Consider the following 21,872-nt stretch of genomic DNA (forward strand, 5'->3'; position numbering starts at 1 on the left):
CCAAAAAGTCACTTTTCTTGAGCCTGAGTTTTGAATTTTAGCCATGTTATTTAAAACTATATTTGGAGAAAGCATTCAAATTCAAAAAAGCTTGCTCACAAATTCAGATGTTGCATTCTAAAACATCAGATTTCAATAACACTGAATTTTTCCACTATTTGAATCAGGACTTCATGCAGACTTTGGCTTCCACCCTTTAGTTAACATGTGATTTCCTCAAAGTTGGTCCATACAGGTAAGCTTTTGTTTCTCTAGGTTTCCACAGACACTTGAACATTTTTTAAAATCAGTAATTAGGCAATCCAGAGGTCAGTGCTGTGGAGTTGTCATGTTCCATTAAGCTGAATTTCAGCTGCTTTAAACTAGTAAGCATTACCTACTTCTGAAGGAGCTCAGCGGGGCCAAACTTCAAACACGATTATTGCTACCTTGAAAGACATAAATTAAACTAGAATGTGTTCAATGAGGTTTCCATACAATCTTCATCCAGACCAGTTTGGTTATTCCATAGAAAGCATCAAAATATGGTAGCAGTTCTCAGATGTGAGCTGGTAAAACTTATGGGGTTCCCTATGACACTGAAGTTTCTCTTCTCTATCCCAAGGCTGTGCACTTTGGATAAGAAATCTAAACAACATGCTTACTGACAATTCTTCTCTCTTGCTTTGTCTCTGTACAGGACCAAATATGGTCCTATGGTCTTACATGACAGGTGTATTAACATGGCTCTTAAAGACCAACACACAGGTTGACAACACACATCAATCTTTCTGTTTATAGAAAGATAAAGTCCATAATTTCTGCATAGATCCTTCTGATACCAATTAGGTAAAACTACAATCCTTGATAAAGAAGTCATAATTCAGTCTGTATGGCTCTTACCCTTTATTCATTGTTGTGGTTGCACATGGCTAGGATAAACTTTGGTTATTTCTTTAAAAATAAGTGGTCAGGGCATCTAATATGAAAACTCTTATAATTTAAATACTCTCTCTATATATAGATATGTTTTCAAATCTCATAAGTTTATATTTACCTTCATGTATCAGATGAAATGAGAGTTTAGTGCAGCTGGTAAGAACACTTTAAAACTCTGGAATATTTATACTTCTGCTGTTTCCATTCTATGGGAAATGCTCGTAACAATGTGACACATAGGATACAGACATGCAGCAGTCTGTTACAACTATGAAGCTATTATAATATTTACTTGCTATCCTAAATAGATTAGATAAGGAGACAACCCCAAGTCCTTGTGCTATTGGAATTGGGAGTCTGTATTTTCCAAATGTCTCAGCATATGTAGGACTTGCATACACCTTACTACTTTGCTATCATTTACTACCTATACATATATGACTTAATCGTATGTACAAACAACAATGCCAGAAAAACGTATGCACTGCTTGTAAGAGGCAGCTGATGTGAAACACTTTGAAAATGACTATCAGAGTATGTGGAAAAGAGAGCTGCAGTTTTCCATGCTTACTTAAAGCAAATCTGATTTGGCAGGATCAGAAACTCATTTGTAGAATTTACATAATAGCTTATTGTAGCACAGGAAATACTTCAGTACTCTAACGAGGGAGGTGACAAAAGGAACTGACTCTGTGAAGAGTGACGTTCAGGACACAGAATACTAGCACTTGACTACAATTTCAGGGCATCCAGGAAAAGAAAGGGCTTGTCAGGGAAGGGGAATGCAGTTAGCAGTGCCTTGATGTCTCATTCATTTCACAGATCATTCCATAGAAGCATTTTTGGGAAAATAAGCAGAAGCAGGAAGTAGGGCAGGCAGCAGAACAGCAACAGCTGTGGCAGCTGGATTCAGTATTGGACTTAGATTCAATAGCAGGAGAAAAAAGGGTGAGAGGTAAATTGAGAAGGATACACTTAAGCCCTGCTACTGATTCTTCACTGTGGAAAGACTGAAGGTGTGCAGCAATTAAAACAAACTTCTGGCAGCTTGAAGAACTCAGGAAGGTTCCTGGGACCGGGGAGGAAATGGATGCAATGCCCAAATGAGCTCTGGGAGGGCTTTTCCAAATGCCGTGGTTAAAAGTCTTGTTGAAAACTCAGCACACAAGACGCCCTAGCTCTGACCAACATAGGGCACTACGAATAAGAGCCATAATTATACCTATATTTGTAGGCTTTTATCTTGGTCTACAGGAGCAAGATAAGCTTACATGTAGTGTACACAGATTTACAGCTTTACTAGCATGGCAGTAAATAGGATTTTACACGAAGTGTAAAGACAAAACTGCAACAGTTTTCTCCTCATTACTGTGCATTACTTTGGTTGACCTTTTCAAATTATTTTAAAACATAAATTAGATCCAAAACAGAGAAAAAACAAAGACATAAAAAACTACTTCAACATTTTAATTTTTGTGCTGAGGGTATCAGCTCCCATGGAAAAGTATTAAAGCATCCATTTCTTTCACGATGGCCAATTGCAATGAGTTCCTACAAAATACCTTTCATGAACCATCATTAGTAAGCTGATGGATCAGCACCAAAGACTGACGTCACCTTTACTGTTTAGCTTACAACATTTAGTGCCTGCTGTGTTGCACATCCACTCTTCCCTTGTGAACACATGTATCAATAATACAGTCTATTAGAGAGAATATCCTAGAAATCACTTATTAACTAATTAAAGCAGATGCAGCTAGCAAAAGAAAAATCACATTGAATTGAACAGGGGAATAAATCAGGAAACTGCAAAAATTCAGAATGGTCCTCCATAATGTTCCACACTGCAAAAGAACTGGGATTAATAGAAAATTATATCTTTCCCATAGTTTTATTTTGACCAAGCTGTTAATCTCTATAGTAGAAGTGTGATTTTTCTATTGAAGATTCAGAAAGGCTAGAAAAATATAATTGTTTCCTGTGGGATTTTTTTCATAACAGAATGTAGAATTTTTTATTAACTGGTGGTTTTCATCTATTTGAGATTCTGTTTTGTTTCACTGAATCACCAGGAATGGAATTCATAGGTTGGGAAGCTGGCAGACAGACACAATAATACTTGCATTTCTGTTTTTTGCCTGAAGATCTGAGAGTATTTTAAAAACATTATTGGTTAAAATCTCACCATGGTGTTATGGAAAAGGGAAGAATCTGGCAGAAGAAAATTGGACATTAAAGAGTCTAAATCACTTTACACAGAACTGGAAAATATACTAGAAGTATAGATTCTTATTCACTGCTCTGTTTGCAGCTAAAAAGCTGTATGTCTTCTGAAATTACATATAGATTCCTAAGAAATTACTGTGGTTTGGTGCTTTTTTTTTTTCTAGTGAGGTCCAAAACAAAAGGTTACGAAAGTAAAATTGTAAAGAAGTTGTGTTTGCAGTTCCATGAATGAGAGAAGAGAAAAAAAGGAGAGGACAAGAAAGGGAAGGGATGAAAAGAAGTTCTGCCAAATTAAAAACTGTGTTTTCTGTGAAGTATTGTAGGTTTATTGAGTGTCTGTTCCTTTATGAATATGAGGGCTTGTCAGAAAATACAGGTTTGCAGCTCTTGACAAACAAGTCCTCTTTTTAAACTAGCTAAGAAGCCAAAAGAGAGAACAAACTTTTCTCCAGTTTCTTCCTATTCCAGTCACCACTAACCTGCACTTCATGGTGAGAAAAGATCATGAGAAGAGCTGTGTGGTCCTCAGTGCAGGCTTTTGGTCACAGGAGTGTCAGTAAGAGTCGATGCTGTGGCTATTGTTATAAACACAGCTCTTTAGAAAGAATTGGACAGATAGCAGCAACTCATTTTGTCTTTACTCTTCTGAGTGGTCAGAGCAATGCCTCCAGCTATTACTGTTCTAGCCAGCTCTGTGAAAGCAATCTGGATATGCAAATTGTAAAAATCTTATTTTCAGTCCCAGGTATTTTGGTAGATTGTCAAGTTCTAATGAAGTATGTGAAGTGGGAATGCTGCTGATTTTTTTCCTCGTGACAACACAGAAAAGTTGCTGTGTGTTCTAATTCCAGTAGGAACACAGATATTTTCCATTTTAATCAGGTTGTCTTTTATTTTCTTTTTTTTTTACCATAGAATTTGAGTTTTGAACTCCAGTGATCATACTTTCTTTTGATGTCTAGACCAAAATCTTCTACCTACACAATCTACCTATGAATTTTCAATGAAAAACAGTTTTGTTAGAATGTATTGATTTTTACTTAATTTTCTTTACAGAGGTTTTATATCTACATACTTCTTCACTCTACTTCTCTACTTCCCTTTTCTTTCCTGGTGCCTTTCACCCTGTTTTAGATCTGCTATCCTTTCCCTGCAGTGAAGCAAGAATCTCCATTTGCTTTTCTCCATAGTTTGCTTTCCATCCATATTTCTCTCCAGCACTTCTGTGCTGCATTCTACCCCAATTTTCCAAATAATTTTCTCCTTGTCTCTTCTTGCCTCTTTAACATTTTCTCTCTCCCTTTTGCTTCTTTTTTCCTCTGTTCCCTTTGGCTGATGCCTTCAATCTCTGTTCCTCCCTCTTCCTTCTTCCTTTTATGATCTCTAATAACCTTGAAGTTGATGTTTCTTTCTTCATTTCTCCTTCCTCTTTGTTGTTTTTTCCCCATTATCCTTTTTTTCATCACCCTTGTTGTCCTCCTGCTCTTTTTTCCCACCTCACATTGCTGAAATGACTGGGCACACTCTACCCTTGTGTCAGAGGAGAAAGTGCTGTGTGTGAAACCTTAATACAGAATTTATCGGCTGTCAAGACTCAATGAGTCATTTTAAGTATCTTGCCCTCTTTTATTTTTATTGAAGTCCTTGTGAGCTTTATCACTTGCTTCAAAAGGAGCAGAAGCAGCCTAACACTAGGCACTTCTGGAAATTGCATTCAGAGCTCATTTGAGCTCATTTGAATTGGTTCAAGAGGCAACATAAACTCTATGGGACAGTCATGCAGATAGCGACTATTTCAGGAGATTTTTACATCTCTGGTTTCATGTTCAAGGCTAAACTTTTGTTCCAATCCTCACAAATGTACCTATGATGACTGTGCAAAGTCAGACCTCTATAAATAGCAAAGTTTCATAAAGATGCATTGTAATTAAAAAAAGGGTTAAATTTAGATTCATATGTTAATTATTTCCCTCTATTTGTTCTAGCTAGAGGGAGTATTTAAGCACAGAAATTTAGTTTTAGAAAAAGTGCTAAATATCACTTTTCCCCATGTAAAGTACTGCTAGCATTTCTCACTTAACAGAATGCTACTGATATGACTGGTTTCACTGGAGGTAACAGGGAAATTGAAATGCCAAACTCACAGCAGATAAAGGAAGAAGATTTCAGGAAATGACAAGATCCAACAAAACCAAAAAAATGTGTGGAAGGTCAAATGGGTGAATTAAAAAAAAAATAAAAATCTTGTTTTCATCTTGTCAGGGTTTTTTTGGCACTGGATCCAATGCCAGTTCCAGCAGGAGTGGGCAGGAGAGCAGAGGGATCCAGACAAGAATCCCTCTTGGTGAGGCATTACTGAGCCCTCTCAAAGACACTGGGATAAGTACAGATTGGAGATTGGAAAGAAGTGCAGAATGGAAAGACTTGTTGCCACTTTCACTGTACAGTGTTTCTATCCATGAAGGAACAATGCCAGGCCTATGGAGCTAGTCCAGGCATGAGACTAAAATAATTTTGGCTCAGAGACTTCATGGAGTAACTTCAGTCTCTTTTATCTCTGCAGAAATATTGTTCTGTCTCTTTCTCTTTGCCTCTAGAAATCCCCAGCAACTGAATGGTTCTGAACTGGGGCATGCTGACTGCATACTCCTCTCCTCAGGTACAATTTAATTAATTCCCTGATTTTCTGCATATGCTACTTTTTCTGTCCTTACCTGATGCTATTATCTGTATTGCAGTCCTGCATTTTTTGAACTATGTGAGGGTGAGAAAGAACGTGATATGTTTTTTAATTACACTGAAATCCATTTTCCTATAAGCAGCCTAAAATGCATCACACTGGCACATAAAACATTGCTGTGCACTCCAATGCACAGATACAGACAATGAGTTTAAATTAATGATACTGCTTTAGAAAAAATATTCCTTTGCCTTCCATTACCACCTCTGCATGCTGCCTCTTTTGCTCCCAGTCAGGACTTCCCAGCTTCCCAGCAGCAAGTGCCCCAACATGCTGCCCGCTGTTCTCACATCTAGCATCAGCACATAGCCCCTAAACATGCCAGTTGCCAAAGGCAGGGTATGTGCCTAATGTGAAATAGCTTCTGTGCACTACCCAGGGGGTGCTCTGTGCTCAGAAGCTGCCAGGGGGAAGCTGTGAATCAGTTCTCCCCCTGGGCACCTTGCCCACGCTTTCTCTCCTGCCAGCATCGCCTGCCTTGGAGGCAGCACCGGGCAGCTGCAGATCCCCTCCCTGCAGCAGAGAGCACTTCCTGGCACCAGGGATGAATCAGTTCCAACATATGCAAATTCAAATGTTCATTTCCAAACAGCTCAGCCTTTGGAAAAAAGCTTCATTTGTATGTGAAGGAATAACATAAAATGATGGAGGCACAGAGAAAAATGCAGGAGACAGCCTTAAGAGAACATACCCTACAACCAGGAACAAAGCCATGCAGATTCTCTTGGCTCCTAACAGCATTGCTGTAAGCTTGTGCTCAAAAAAAAAAAAAACAAAAACAAAAAAACAACCACCAAACAAAAACCACAAAAAAAAACCCTAATCAAAAATCCATATGGGCTTTTTTCAGTAAATTTGTGTGGACACATTTGTCTTTAAAGAACAACATCCTATTCCTGGTTGGTCTATTAATATGGGAACCACTAAACCTCCAAGAATATCTGCCACTCCGTCACTGCACAGCAGGATTGGTCCAAGTTTGCAGAACAGCCAGGGACATGATTTCTATAGCTCCCTGTATGTGACAATGGGCCCAAGGGAAGCACTTGAAGGCAGCAACACAGGTATAACATTTGGTATTCTTCACTTTAAAAGGTGTCTTCAAAAGCTCATATAGCCAGCCTTAAATTTTCTGTTTATGATGAAATTCAGAGTTTTAACTCAAAATTAAATTAAAATTAGGCTGAATGTTGAGTAATTTGAAAATTGACTCTTTAAACGAGGTAATTTTTGCCTGATGAGAAATATACATTATAGTCAGTAACCTGCTGGTTATCTTGAACACCTTAAAATTATAAATAGAGTAATTCTTGAATTTTCATCTCTATGCTGCTGCTTCTCCCATGCTCTGCTCTTTTGTCCTAGCAATTAACAAAGGGTCTGATGGGCACTGCAGTATGACCTTGAAGCTGTCACTTCCTGTGAGTTTCCTGGAGGTTTGGAATGACTTCAAAATCTATGAATCTGGAATACTCAAAAAGGTCAGCATCACAGCAAGGGATGCTGAGACAAGTTACAGATTAGGATTGCTACAAGCAGAGGAAAAAAAAGATTATCAGATTTCATGTGGTCTGTGACTTTAACAATCTGCTGAAGCTGTTGGTAGGAGATTGGGAACAAGCCAACATTAGCCATTCCTTAGCCATTTTATTTATCTGTTTCTTGTTCAACTTGTGCATGCACCAACAACAAAGAGAAGGATTCTGCAAGATCACAGGAAAGGAGAGAGCTGGATCAAATGTATGGAGGGGAAAAAAGGCTGAGTGGGAAGGATGGAAAGAAAAAGAGCATGGAGAAATTCCAATTTATATGTCCTTCTTCAAAATGGTGTATCTAATATAAGTATGAAAGACCAAGCTTACAAAATACTTCTAGACCTATATAATAAAGAAAGAAGCAAGAGTCCTGCCTCTAATGTGAGTTCTCTCAGCCTAGTATTATGGCAAAGCCACAAAGCAATAGGATTGTAAACATCTGTGAGTTCTCTGGGAAATATATCTTGGGCAGCACAAGGGCTAAGATGTTTGCAAAAAAACCACCAAGCCCATTAAAATAATCCAAATGACAAAAAACGTAATGGGTTGGAATTTTCTTCACTACTAACAACTTCTTCCTTACACTCCTGTTTCCAAAGAGCAATTAAAAAGATGATTTTCAGTGCACATTCTAAAAGGTAAGGTAAAAATAACAGTTTGGTGTAAAATGTTTAGGTGACTAATTGCATCTTAAGGTTGAGAGTTGTTTTGCTCCACATGCAGCCAGTGCTCTGTGCTCATTAGTAACATTGAGAAGTGCTATTGTAGCATGAAGTTCCTTACACTAGATGGACTTTTACATGTTTTCTGCATGTCTGTGCTTCTCTCTGGAAACAGCTATCATCTGGTGACAGGGACAGGATAACACTTGGTAAAGGGAGCAAACTCAAGAGTTTCACTTTCCCAGACAGATAAAGCAGAGATACCACTTTCTATTTTGGACTGAAGCGTCTACAGCAAGTGAGCAAAATACTCCAGTTTTCATTTCATGAAAACAAGCAGCTTTTCCCCTCTAGGCCTAAAAACATTTGTCAGAAGCCTAAGTGAAAAATTATGAAAATACTGAGTGTGAATTATATCAGACTGTGAGAGACAGTCTAGTCTAGTAAGAAGGCTAATGAACAGTGCAGCTAAGGGAAATTCAGTTTTGTCACTGATTTTCTGTGTGACTTTATACTGCCTCTTGAAACCCTCTTGGACTTTTGCTCTAATTTTTCACGTGGCTGACTTAGGACTCATGCTCCACACTGAGTGCTAACTTCCCTCAGACATGCAGTAAGCATATTTAATTCATACTGAAGGGAAAAATCCCTAGTGAGGGTCTAGTTATGAACCTGTCTGCAAGGAGAACAGTTGGGCATTACCACAGTTATGCCATCCCTGCAAGCATTCCATCCTACAAGTATTCCATCCTACTGCCTCAAGCTAGACTCTACCAGTAGACAAACCAGATGTAATGAACTAACACCTAGGAAGGTACCATTTTCTTCCCAGCACTCTCAGAACCACAAACACTAAGGTGCAGGCTTGCACTGCTACAAGACATTGCCAGGTAGTTTTGGGCCTGAAGGACTTGATATCCAAGACTGAGGAAGTTAGCTTGCTCATTCTTATGAAAAGTGTAAGGGAATTTTGCTGCTGTCTATGAATACCTAACAGGTTGGTGTGGTGAAAGCATAACAGACATCTTCTCAGAGCTGCACAGCTAAAAGACAGCCAATAAATGGATAAAATTCAGCATGGGAAAGCCAATTTATTATAAATGAAAAAAAAAAGCAAGCAAGCATCAGTCTGGTCAAATACTGGAATAGTTGTGGGAACTCAAACCTTGGCAAAACTCATAACTTGACTGGACCAGGTCCTGAGCAACCTATTCCAACTGGACTTGAGCTAAGCAGGAGCTTAGACTAGCTAACATTTGGATACCCCAGGCTACGTAATTTTATAATTCTGTAACGCATCTTAAAAGCTATATCAGAGAGAATACTGTTTGGCCTCCTATTGGCAGCTCAGATGCAGCCCCTAGTTAGAGGCTCTATTCCAGAAATATCATGCACTGTCTTTTTTCCTTGATTCCAGTCCCTTCTGCATAGTTCAAGTTTCAACCATCAGCAAATTTATCAGAGTTTTATATATTCAAAATATTTGTGTATTTCTTTTTATTTGTATGTGTTCTTCTCAACAACTGAAAGTGATGATTTTGAAGTCCAGCTTGCAGAGTTAATGAATGCTCAGAAATTCTCAGTGAGGTAGATAAGTGGATCACAACAAATATGCTGATCAGTGAGAGAGACTGTGTACTTGAGATAATGCTCTCAGCTTCTACTCTGGGCATCCATCTGACTCTGCTTCTGAGTTTCCTGTTCCCCCTGAAAGGATGCTGCAGCTGTCTGGGTAGCAGTAAAAGAAACAACAGAGCTTTTAGTACAGTATTCAGTGACCTGAAATTGGTGACATTTCACCCTAACCTGTCAGAGTGGATGAGGCAGTTTGCACACTATGAGAACAAAGGAGAAATCCCTTCAGTGGGGGCAGAATCTCTGATAAGACAGTTAGAACTGTTTCAAGCTAAACTCCTCATTTTTCTGTTGGAATCTGAGACTGTGTTGAACAGCACTTAAGTAATAATTCCAGTTCCATGTGAATGTTCCAAGGTATCATTAAGTAGAGCACCTGAGAATAAATTGTGCTTTTCATTGATATGGGATATGCTCTCATGTCTTTTCTTACTTTGGGCCTCCTTACTTTCTCGTCAAAGTTAACAAAGGCAGAAAGTCCATGCTTCTGTACAATTCCCACTTCTGCAACTCCCACAGGACAAGGCAGTGCAAGCTTGGTTTATACTGTAAACATCTCACAAAAGAGCTGCATCAGTTTTGCAGTCTGAGAGCTGCAGGAGTAGTTTCCCAAGCAGCTGCACAGCACAGGGAGGTTGGAGGTTCCAGCCAGGGATAAAGGGCTGCGCAGGACAATGGCCCCATGGCTGCACACAGAGGGCTTTGCTGTACCTCAGGGCTCCCAGCTCCCATGCTAGCAGAGGTAGAAAAGCAGCTCTCAGTGAGACTCTTACTTTGCCTTACATGACTTTTACAAGAAGGTTTCCCTCTGATTTTTTCAAAGCAATAAACTACTTTTCCAAAACCACTTTCTGGTTTAGGTGCTTATAGTCAAATAAGCATGTATTTACTGCTCCTTACTCTGATTTCTAATTGACTTGGTTAGTGTTGATACAGACCTTGTCTAAACTTTGATTAATACTTTTCCAGGCTGGTGAGGAAGAACCATACCTTCCAATTATCAGAATGTATGTTTACGTCTTCTAGCCAAACTCTCCCAAAATATTTTTTAAGAAATCACTATCCATGGAACCATTCCTCCTAAATAAAAGCCCCTTGCCAAGGACTTGGAAGAATATTACACGGGGCAGGAACCTAGCTGCAACACAAATTCTCTGTTTTGATTAGTTCCAAGTTTGGGATCCTCAGCTATACATGACACAGAAGAACATCTTCATTAACCTTCTTGCATGAAGTAAGAGATAGGTATAATTTCACTCAGCACCCATTCAGACACAGAAAAACCACTAATTTCAAGATGAATACAGGATCACAGGAAGGTAAACTGTGGAATAAGTTATCTGGCAAACTACATCTTACAGAAATGTCTCTCACAGATTGCCACTTCCCAGTACTTATAGTTGTCAACTGTACCTTTTGCACAGAATGTAATCCATTGGCATTGTCTTTAAAAACAGCCAATTCCCCCTTTTCATGGTGAGAGAAGTGTGTAAGAAAAATCACCCCTTGGATAAGTATCTTATTAATTTCATTTACTTTACCTTTGAATGGAAGTATCTTCATTGACATGAACAGATAAAAAGAAGTTTTTCTTAGCCTTTAAAACGTTCCTACTTCCTTTTGAGTTTTAAGATGGAGTAAAAATATTTTTGAGAATGTTCTTGATTATATAAGACCTTATATGAAGATATGAACACATCTGGTCTGTGGTACATTAACATTTACAAGAATTTTGCAAAAAATTCAAGATATGTGGTCCTGATGTATTTACTAATTAGAATTTGTGAATCAGCAGCATTTACTCTGGCTTCAGTAAACTAAAAATTTGTAAAAATGAAATTAAAATAAGTTAAATTATTATTAAACGTAGTATTCTGGATAATAGTTTTGCATACAAAATTTGCAGAAAATTTTTCAAAAAATATCAACAATTTTTAATTTACAGAGGTTTATTGTATGAAACAGAATCCAAAAAAAGTTAAGAACTTCTTTACCAATACCTGAATAATTAAACTTTAAAACTACTCTTTATAAATGAATGGTGATAGGACTCTATCTATGACAGTATCAACCTGAAACTAGTTTTGTCAAATGGAAGAAGTGCAAACTCTACATGGAATTTGGCCTTGTAATACTGTTCTCACTCCATTAAAACCACGCTACTTAGGGAAAGCTTTTTAAAGTTGCAGAACATAATCTTGGATCTGAAACCTGCTAAAGATACTGGGAGGTGTTCTATTGGCACAGCTGCCCAGGGATGCTGTGGATGCCCCATCCCTGGAGGTATTTAAGGCCAGGCTGGATGGTGTTGAGTAACCTGGTCTAGTGGAAGGTGACCCTGCCCATGGCAGAGGGGTTGGAACTAGATGGTTTTCAAAGTCCATTCCAACCCAAACCTTTCTGTGATTCTATGATTCTGTCACTTAAAAATACTTCAGATTAGGTCTCAGTAAAAAACTAGAACCACTAAAGGACTTTTTCTGTGAATGGGAATGTTGAGGAATAAACCCTAATTCATTTTAAAAAGTGAAGAAAAAAAATTCTTAATAATTTTATTCTTTCAGATGCTTCACACTCAAGCCACAAAAATTGTATTGGTGTAATTCAAAAGCAAGGCCCTTGCCCCTCCTTCACGATACCTACACTTATAGAAAATACTTACGCTTTCCTGACAGATGTTGCTTGATTAGTGCATCAGAGGAAAACAAACCACCACCTACAATGGTTCCTGGAGAAGCCTTGAGGAGAAACCCATGAGCTATCATTTTTAAAAATTATTCAGTTATTTTCATATAAATTTTTATGATTCCCCTGAAGTTTTTTCCTCTAATTTTTTTTACAACTCTTATTCACTGGGAACAAAACCATTTTTCTCTGCAGTGTCCAGCATATCTCTGCAGTGTCTAGCATAACCAACATTTACAGCTTTTAAATTAAAACTTATTTGTGAAATGCCAAGCAGTTACTGAATTCACTCCCCATTAAAGAATAACTCTGGGATTTAAAATACAAAAATACAAATACTTTTAAGAAATAATTAAGATTTTTTTTATTCTTTATTTATTGTCTGACATCATGTCTGATTCATTATTGAAATAGGGATTCCAATCATAGAGTTCAAAAATGAATGTTTTTTACCTATTAAAATCTGAATTCAGCATTCGATAGATTGCATTTAAAGAAGGGTCAATTTATTTCTTTTAGCTATCAACAGTTTCTACAAGGAAACAAATAAACACCTAAGCTCATAGTTTTACTGGTAAAAGCAATAAGTTGTGATTTTGTAATTCTTCTTTAGAATACTTTTGGTATGCACCATGTATTAAAGAAAAGTGCTAGACTGGCCTAGAAAAAATAGTTTTCTATGTGTAAAAAAGAAAAGAAAGTCCATGACTTGGTTTTCTTATAAACTGCATCTGTATGTTTTGATTATTTTCCTATTTAATATAGAAGAAAAATACTTGGGTATGTAATCTCTTCTGAATAAATTATAGTTCTTTTAACTGATCAAATGCTTTCAAAATTACACTCCCATTAATTTGCAGTCTGAAAATTTGGAAACTAGGTTCTGTTCATCTCGGTGTACTGTTAACTCTGAAGCCTGAAGAAGGCAGTTTAAATATCACTCTGACTGACTATTTTACAGCTCATTATTTGGATGAAACTATGTCAATCTTATAACTCTGGAATCTAAATCTCAAATATAATTTATTCAGATTCATTTTTTGAAGGACCTGTCTTTTTTCCTTTTGTTTTCCACAGTCCAAAAAATAATACCTAATGATAGTAATGTATTTATATTTTAGTCCTCTGCCTCCTTATTACAAAAAACATGTAGTGCTGAAGCTAAGTACAGTGCAAGCACAGTCAAGCATACAAAAATAATCAATGATGGCCAGTGGTAAAGTACTCCTCAAAAATTAAGGTTGTTTCACACAACTGAGGCCATGCTGAAAGTGCACAGTGTTGTTATCTGTGGAAGGAGAGAAATCAACAGACTTTGAAGCAGTGGAAATTCTGTGTGTGTTAGGCTAGAAGAGCAGTTTTTACATGCAGATGAGGAAATGTAAATTCCACTTACTGGGAATACAAAAATATTGTAAAAGAAGATTATGATGAGGTGTTTATGAGGGATATGGGATACTTTGGAGATATAAAACATTGATATAGATACTACAGTGCTGCAAAAAATGTGTGCCACATAAAGTCCCAATAGCACTGAGATAAAAGTAAAGGGATGAATTTAACTGCATGGCAAAATCAGATGTTACTGTGCAGATACAGACACCACATAATCAAGTTAGCAACTGGCCATTTTAAGAAACCAAATAATGCAAGGAATTCTATAACTTCAAAAAATTTAAATAAAGCAATCAAACATGAATGCTAACCCAAGAGAGTAGCTGAGGGCATCTGCCCAGATCATCACCGTTGTATCTTAGCGTAACTCTTCCAAAGGCAGCAGAGCTATGCTAATTTACACCAACTGAGGATCTGAACAATCGTGTTTAGGACTTCAAGTGACAAAATTACTTTTATTTTGGGATATATATTAAAGGGTTTTGGCAAGTCTGACCAAACACAGAAAGTGCAAAGCACTGCATTTTTAACTCCCCTTTTAGCAACTGTAGAGTTTATGCAACTTCCCATGGGGATCGCCTCAGCACTTGGGATATACCACAGCATCATGTTGCAGATCTTTGCAGATCTGGATGGAATGAGCAATTGGTTATGATCTGTTGACTTGAAGCAAAAATGATCAACACCACAATGGGAGTCTGCACAATTGCCAAATTGTGCCAAGAAAAGACCCTTGAATTGATTACAAGCAAATGCCAGGCTGAATGAGATTAATTATGTAGGACAAGTTCAATGACAAACAAGTATGACCAAACCCAAGGAAGACAGAGGCAACTGTACAAATGAAAAAACTCCAAGACAAGAAGGCCTTAGAGATTCACTGGGCATATTAACACAGCTAAACAAATTCATTTATAATTAATCACAATTAAGTGCTCCTCAGAATAGTTGCTTAGAAACTGCACAGTATGGCACTAGAATGACTGACAAGAGAAAAGTTTCAAAAATTAAAATAAACCATCAAACAAACATTCACACTGAAATATTTGGTGATTAGTGAAGAGCTAGGAACTAAGGAATGTATCTTCAAAACTGCCTGAGCTGATATTGCAGACACTGAATTCCAATTTCAAAGTTAGGCAACTTTGAAAAGAAGTTGCAGGGATGTGGATGCCCACCACTTACATTCCTTCTAAAAACAAAGACTCTTTAAGTCATACAGGTTGCTTTTAACAAATTACTCTAATTCAGTGATTGTTCATCTGAATTGAGACTACTTTGGTAATAACTGAGTGGCAAATGGTTTTAAATACTGATTCAAATCCAAACAGTAAGAAAATACAAGCTACTGTGATCTTTTGTTTTGAATAATTAAGTACATAAAGGAACAGGCCATGAACTGTTTGGCTGTTGTAGATACCACTATGCAAAGGAAGCCTCTCATTTTAGAGCATTTCATTGTATTGACAACTCACTTAGGCCCTGATTCTGCAAGGTGCTTCATGCAAACAGTTTTGTGCCTGCATGGAACATTTCACAGCATCAGAGATACTGAAATGCAGATGGCTTTTAAGGAGCTTTTTAGAGAGTACATGCTTTTAAGACTACCTCTGAGCAATGAAAACAATGATGAAGGGTCTTATGCAAACAAAACTCAAGTGTTTTCCATTTCAGAGACAAAAGTTGACAAACTTAAGTGAGAAAAATGGAATGACTCAACCTTACCAGGGTCTGAATGAGTTATTCTAACAGAGAAAAAGCCCAGCCACTTCCATATGTAAAACTTATTGCAACTACAGAGATGAGGTTGCTGCAGATGATGGGTTTCTATACAAAGGACATTATCATAACACCACACAACATGAGGTTGGAAATGCTAGGTATAACCTACAGTGCCCATTTGAGTATTGAGAAGTGCAGGAACAGAGCCCAAGGTGTTCTGTTCTGGCCAGGCATGCATGCTGCCATCAAAGATAAGGTATCCAAGTGGAAATCTGCAATAAATACAGGAAACAAAAATGCAAAAAAAACCCACTGAAACCACATAAGATTCCTAATTTCACTTGGCCCAAGGATTGTTGAGCAAAATGGGAAAGATTACTCCTTATAGGTGAACTAATAATTGGGGATCTATGTTCCTTGGTTTTGTTTTTAATAATTTAAATTAGACTAGCACACTAAGTTGCAATTTAAGAACACATTAAAAAACTACAGTTTTTTCAGTTTCTCTTACCACAACATTGCAGATAAATTAATAAAACACTATCATTTATAAATGGCTCACTCAAGCCCTTTTTAGCATTTCTCCAAATACATCACATCTGGTCCTTGCAATCACATTTCCTATACAAAAGTTAGCTAAAGCATCAAGGAATATCAGAAAGTGCCTGCAGATTCAAAGGATACATACTTAGCATCAAAGGAGTATTTCAACTTAACACAAGATTACTTACTAGGCTCAACAACCTTAGTATTCAAGAAAAACTGTAATGACAACTTCTATTAAGTTCCCATGTAGAAAAAAAAAGACATAAACAACAGGAGTAAAAAGGTGATAATAGGAATGGAAATGATTATTTCTCTTGCAGGAAAGAGTAATTTTCTAAGATAAAAGTGAGTGAAAACTATATAATAGGTCTCAGTCTTGCTGCATTCTTACAGGAGGACAGCTGTAATCTCAATGGGAAGAGGGAAGAGGAAGGTGGGAAAGGGAAGGCAAGGCAAGGGATAATACTTCTTTGTGGATGAAACAACAAATGCACATCCAGGAACTGAACATCAGAAACACCTCAAGTGGAAAACACAGGATGTAGGTGGAGAATTCACTCCAGCAGGTAAACAGAATTCTGCAGGAATAACTGGTTTGAGTACATACAGTGACTGTATATTAGGAGAGCTATCAAGGTTTAAAATTGACAGGCACTGGTCAATGTCCAAGAATAATGTGGTTACCTATCCAAAGAGGGAAATGTTCCTGTGGTGTTTTACTAATATATCCTAATAATTTTTGTCTCTGCATTTTAAATTTATATTTGAAAAGGCCTATTTTTTACCAGATGCCTACAGCAAGGAGGAAAATACTACTCTTTTCCAGTAATATTTTATTTTTTTAATTCATCAGAATAAAAACAACAGAAGTTTTTCCATTTCTGGGAGGATGCCTCTTTTTTCAGTTCTTGCTGAGCAAATCACACTAAAATCACATCAGTAGAAATAAATAGTAGATAATATATTAATATAGAAGAGTTTTTCTAGAAGTATGAGGTAAGGATATCCTGTCTATCATGAAAACACTGTACTGCATGGAGTTGTTTTACAAGAAGAATCATGGCTAACAGGGAGAGCTTCAGGAGCTTCAGAGAAGCTCACTTTTCTATGGGAACACTGCCGGGGTGATACCTCTGGGAACAGCGAGATGAGTGAAAGGAAGTTAAGAGAAAGAGTAGAAGATCACCAAGAATATGGAATCACTGTAGTGGAATGACATGGAAAAAGATGGAGGAACAGAAATTCCAGCTCTTACTTTATGGTAGAGAACATGCAAAAATAGACTGAGCTCAGCACTTTGAGTTAAGAGATGTGGGAAACAAAAGCTCTCAGGCTTCACTGTAGTGAGGGAAATGGGAAATACCTATTTCCTCCCTCCATAGGAAACAACAAAAGACATCCCCCACAGAAAACAAGAAAATCCACACAGATGCCTTGGGACTGAAAGACTGGGCATACTACAACAGTATCAGGGAGTATCCCAACTTGAAGGCACCTGGTTGAACTGCAAATCTTCTGAGGTGCAGATTCTTTGGAATAAGCAATAATGGGATTTTCTGGCAGAAAACTGACCCAAGACAACAAGGGTAGATGTTGAGGATGGGATATTTAGTTCCACAGCTGACCAAGCTAACACTTAGTTACCTATATACATAGGATATATACATATATGTGTGTGTATGTGTATATATCAATGACCTTTCAAAAACTGTGATTATCTTTACATCAAAGTAGCACTAAGTAGAAATAAGGCTGTCACTTTCTGGGAGTCTCTGGTACCTGGGTTCTAAGGTTCCCACATTGACAGGACACCGAGTAGAAATTTTCACATTTGGTCAGCTGTGTTTTAACTGGGAATGATTTACTGATGAACAAAATGTGTCCTTTTAAAACAAAAATTAATTCTAGCTTTGGACTGTTTAGGTTTTTTACTTTTACTTGTTTTGAGTAAGATTTAAAGTGCTTCAAAATGTTTTTTTTAACAATATTTGTAATTTCACAATGGTATTACAGTTTATAAGTAATAGTAACTGTTAGAAAAACCTGCTATAATAAGGAATAAATAAAGAAAACTGATAAGAAAAGGCCCCTTGGTAAGATCACACTGAATTTAATTTATGAATACTTTAATATTGGTAGCTGTCACTGTGTGGGCTGTTAACTGCTTTCCCATCATAGTGAACTTTACTCACCATTATCGTGTTCCTAGGTCCTTTAAAAATTAGTTGCTTTTCACAAGTACTATAACAAAAATCTTAATACTGGAAAAGTTTGATTCCCTGCCAGATATTGATTTCTCCAGCTTTAAAGCTGTCTACCCTTTTTCTTTTTTTTTTTCTTTTTTTTTCTTTTTTTTTTCTTCCCAGCATAAGTAACTGAGAACTAAAGCAGAAGATATTGTTCTGTTATTTGGAGATCACTGACCAGGCTGTAACTGCTTTGGTCTGCTGACAAACTATGAACAAAGGCTCTCACTTTTCTATTTGAGCTTTGGGCAAAAATGAAAAATTGTGCAATCTGCATGGTAAACCTGAGTAAGAATCCTTACAGATGAGGAGCAGGAGTGGTAAGGAATAATTATGCTGACTGACCCTGGAACAATTTAATTGAAAGTTGCAACATTATTATTCTGAGAGCCAGGAAATGTGAGCAATGGAATCTTGGAGCCACAATTTCCAAAAGGCAATGCAAGAAGCATGACTGTTAAGCAAAATATTTCTCTAACCTTGTCGGATTCTTATATTATTTTGACTGTAAATATTATATAAATGATATTATGGAAAAAATGGTAAAAACTACATTGAAAACCTGAACAAGGCATAAAAGATGAAGAAGAGATGAGAACAGTATAGATTGGTAGGGAAAGGACAGAAGGGATCTCAGCTTGGTTAATAGGTAAAAAACGTGCATACATTTCCCTCTACAGCCTGGGCCAGGAGCCAAGGTTCCTGATTCTCACTATTCTGCTGTCAGCAAATATGTGTGAAACATCCCAGCAATGCTCCCCATTTCCTCCTGGTGCCAGTCCATGCAGATCACTAAAGCTTCTACTGCTGCCGCTAAGACAGCAGCCCAGGCAATGGAGCAGACACCAAAATGTCCCACGGTGGCTGGTGGCCTGACAGATGGCCAGTGGTATCCCACACTAGGGAATTTCTGCTTCTTTTCAGCTTCTGCTTCCTCATTTTAGAAACAAGGAAATTATACTCCCAGACCTCACACACAATGTAAATGAAGTTCTTCACAGTGCAAAAATTTCAAAATCAAATCCTCTTATGTAGCTTTGGTTTAGCTGCTTTGTGCATGCACGTTACATTTACATGATCACATCTTCTTCCATCTTAAGCAGAGAACAAGAGCATAAATGAGAGCTGTGTAAAGGATGCTGCCATCCATAGGACTCCTACTTCCCTGCTTTCAAATATATGTGGGAAATGCTAAGATGCTTTATTTCTGTCTCTGTACCAGCCTCACAGGATGCAGAGAGAGGACAATAAAAATATAAATGGCAGGAGAAGGCAGGAAATGGGCTGATCAGACAAGGGAACTTGAGACAGAGAAAAATGTAGAAAAAAATGATGAAGGAAAACAGGACAGAGTAAATGGACCAAGTGGAAGCTGGGAGTAATCAGAGTTTTGGGATAGGAGAAAGGACAGTCTGGCTGCTCTGGAACTGGACTCTCCTGCTTCATCTGCAGAGTTCACCCCTTTTCACAAATGGTCAATTGCATTACACAGATCTGCTAAATTCCCTTAACTCCAAGCAAATTCAAGGGTTTGAACATATACAGTTCTCTACAACGTGAAGAACTGACAAATTGAGTCCTAAAAGTATCCAAGTGAGCAATTAAAATGATATACCTAAATTTCTGGTTTAAAATTAGGATAATACCAACCCTATTTACTTCAGAGTATAACTGCAGATGAAAAAAAAATTCTTTTATAACTAAGTAACTAAATTTGTTTAGAAACACTCAGATGTGATGGTAGTGACAAATGTGTGAGTGAATTAATAGGTATATCTTCAGAAGGCATTTTGAGAAAACTGGAGTGAATGACAGACAGGGCCTCACATGGGATAATAAAGGAAAAGAGAAGAAATTAATTAGTTGCTTATGCAATGATTACTATCTGCCCTGTGCAATGATTTACTTTGTTATCCTGTGGAAAAATACATGATCAGAAAACAAGGAATTGTCATATAGTGCAAATACAAAGGAGAACTGAGTTAAGTAAGCCTGCTTAAAATTCTGTAATTTTGAAACTTAACAGAGTTTTATGTGTTCAACTGGTATAATGATAACTGCTAAATTAATAATTTATGCTAATGAATAATAAGTAATAGATTTTACACCTAAAAATATTACTTTAACCTTATCTTGCTTTTTGCTTAGGAAAAACTTGAAATAAGTAGAGAGAGTGGCATGATATAGAAGTGGGATCTCAAGTTTAGGTGTTTTGGGATTTTTTTTCTTCCTGATTTTTACCAGGCAGCCTTGACTGCAGATGTTTGAGAAAAGCAGAGGAGATGAAGTAATTCAGAAACAGCTTCCTAAGATAAGTAGAAACCTTATGAAGGATTTGCTTAAAATATTCATGCTGCCTCAAGAGTCTTGAGTGTGTTTTGCTTATGCATTCACTTTTCCTCAAACTTCTACCATTGACCCATCCCAACCCAAAATCCAGGTCCAAATCTGAGTTTCTCTGAGGTGCTCATGTCTTTCTCTGCTTATACTTAAATGTTTTCCCTGATCTCATTTACATCCCCTTTTGCATATCACATATTCTTCTGGCAGCATATATCAGCATGACCTAAACTAATAGTTTCAAAACATTATTTTTTACTTTGTGGGAAATTAGCTGTAAATTTTGCATGTATTGTTTACCTCTAGCAACTGAATTAAGTAAAACTAGAGAGCAATTTTACTCCAGCAGTTTTCTCATGCTTGCTTTCTTATTTTTCCCACGGTTTACATCAAGAGTTGTTTGGGTTGTTTTTTAATCAGCATATGTACTGAATTCAAGAAATGTATTGTAAAAACAGAATACTGCTAAGCAGTAGGGCAGCATATGGTATCCATTCATACTTTCCCTACTGAATTTTCCTCATTTCTTGTGAAAATTTTTCCATCTTAACCAAATTACCAGCTCAGGAGCACCGCCCTGTCATAGCACTAATAAATGCTATAGTTCTTCCACACAGAGAGTTGCAGTAGAGCATATGTGCAGGAAGACAGAGAAAAGCTAAATCTCACGATTCTCTAACTTTCATTGTTCAAAATTGTTACTCCAAAGAACTGAAAGGAATGGTAAAGAACCCATTTTTAGCAGGGGATAACTAAGTAAACATTAAAAAAACATAGTCACATAAGAAAATGCATTAGGCTGGTAGGAATGATACGAACCTGGGGAAAATTATGCAAGCGTTTGGGAAAACCAAATTGTTCTCCCTCCAACTGTGTTTGAGAAACTGCAATGCTTCACTGCTTGTATAATCAGAAGTGTTTCATCAGTCTAATTGTATGGGAATTTTCTGTTCTAACTAGCAAAGTTCAGAAAAAAATTGAAAAGGAATTCAAACATGAGGATGAAATTCCAGAAGTTCTGTCTTTTGTCCATCCCTGTCACCTAATGGACACACAAAAGGACATACTAGGCCAACAGACTTATGTACAGAGCCCCCCTGTATGGAATTTCTAGAGACTTCAATACAAGTTCCAAGCAGGATAAGCCCCTTCTGCAGCAGCTCTCCAGACAGCATTTCTAACTTCTGATACAAATTTACACAATTTGCAGTCAAATAAATAT

At 37.3% G+C, this 21,872-nt stretch overlaps 1 protein-coding gene across 4 annotated transcripts in view; it reads right to left on the reverse strand.

The window, feature by feature from the left end:
- Positions 1-21,872, reverse strand: part of MYT1L (myelin transcription factor 1 like) — a 126,932-nt gene that overhangs the window by 32,367 nt on the left and 72,693 nt on the right. The window lies entirely within an intron of this gene.

The sequence above is a fragment of the Serinus canaria genome, chromosome 3 (genome assembly GCF_022539315.1).
Source record: "Serinus canaria isolate serCan28SL12 chromosome 3, serCan2020, whole genome shotgun sequence".
Classification (NCBI taxonomy): Eukaryota; Metazoa; Chordata; class Aves; order Passeriformes; family Fringillidae; genus Serinus; species Serinus canaria.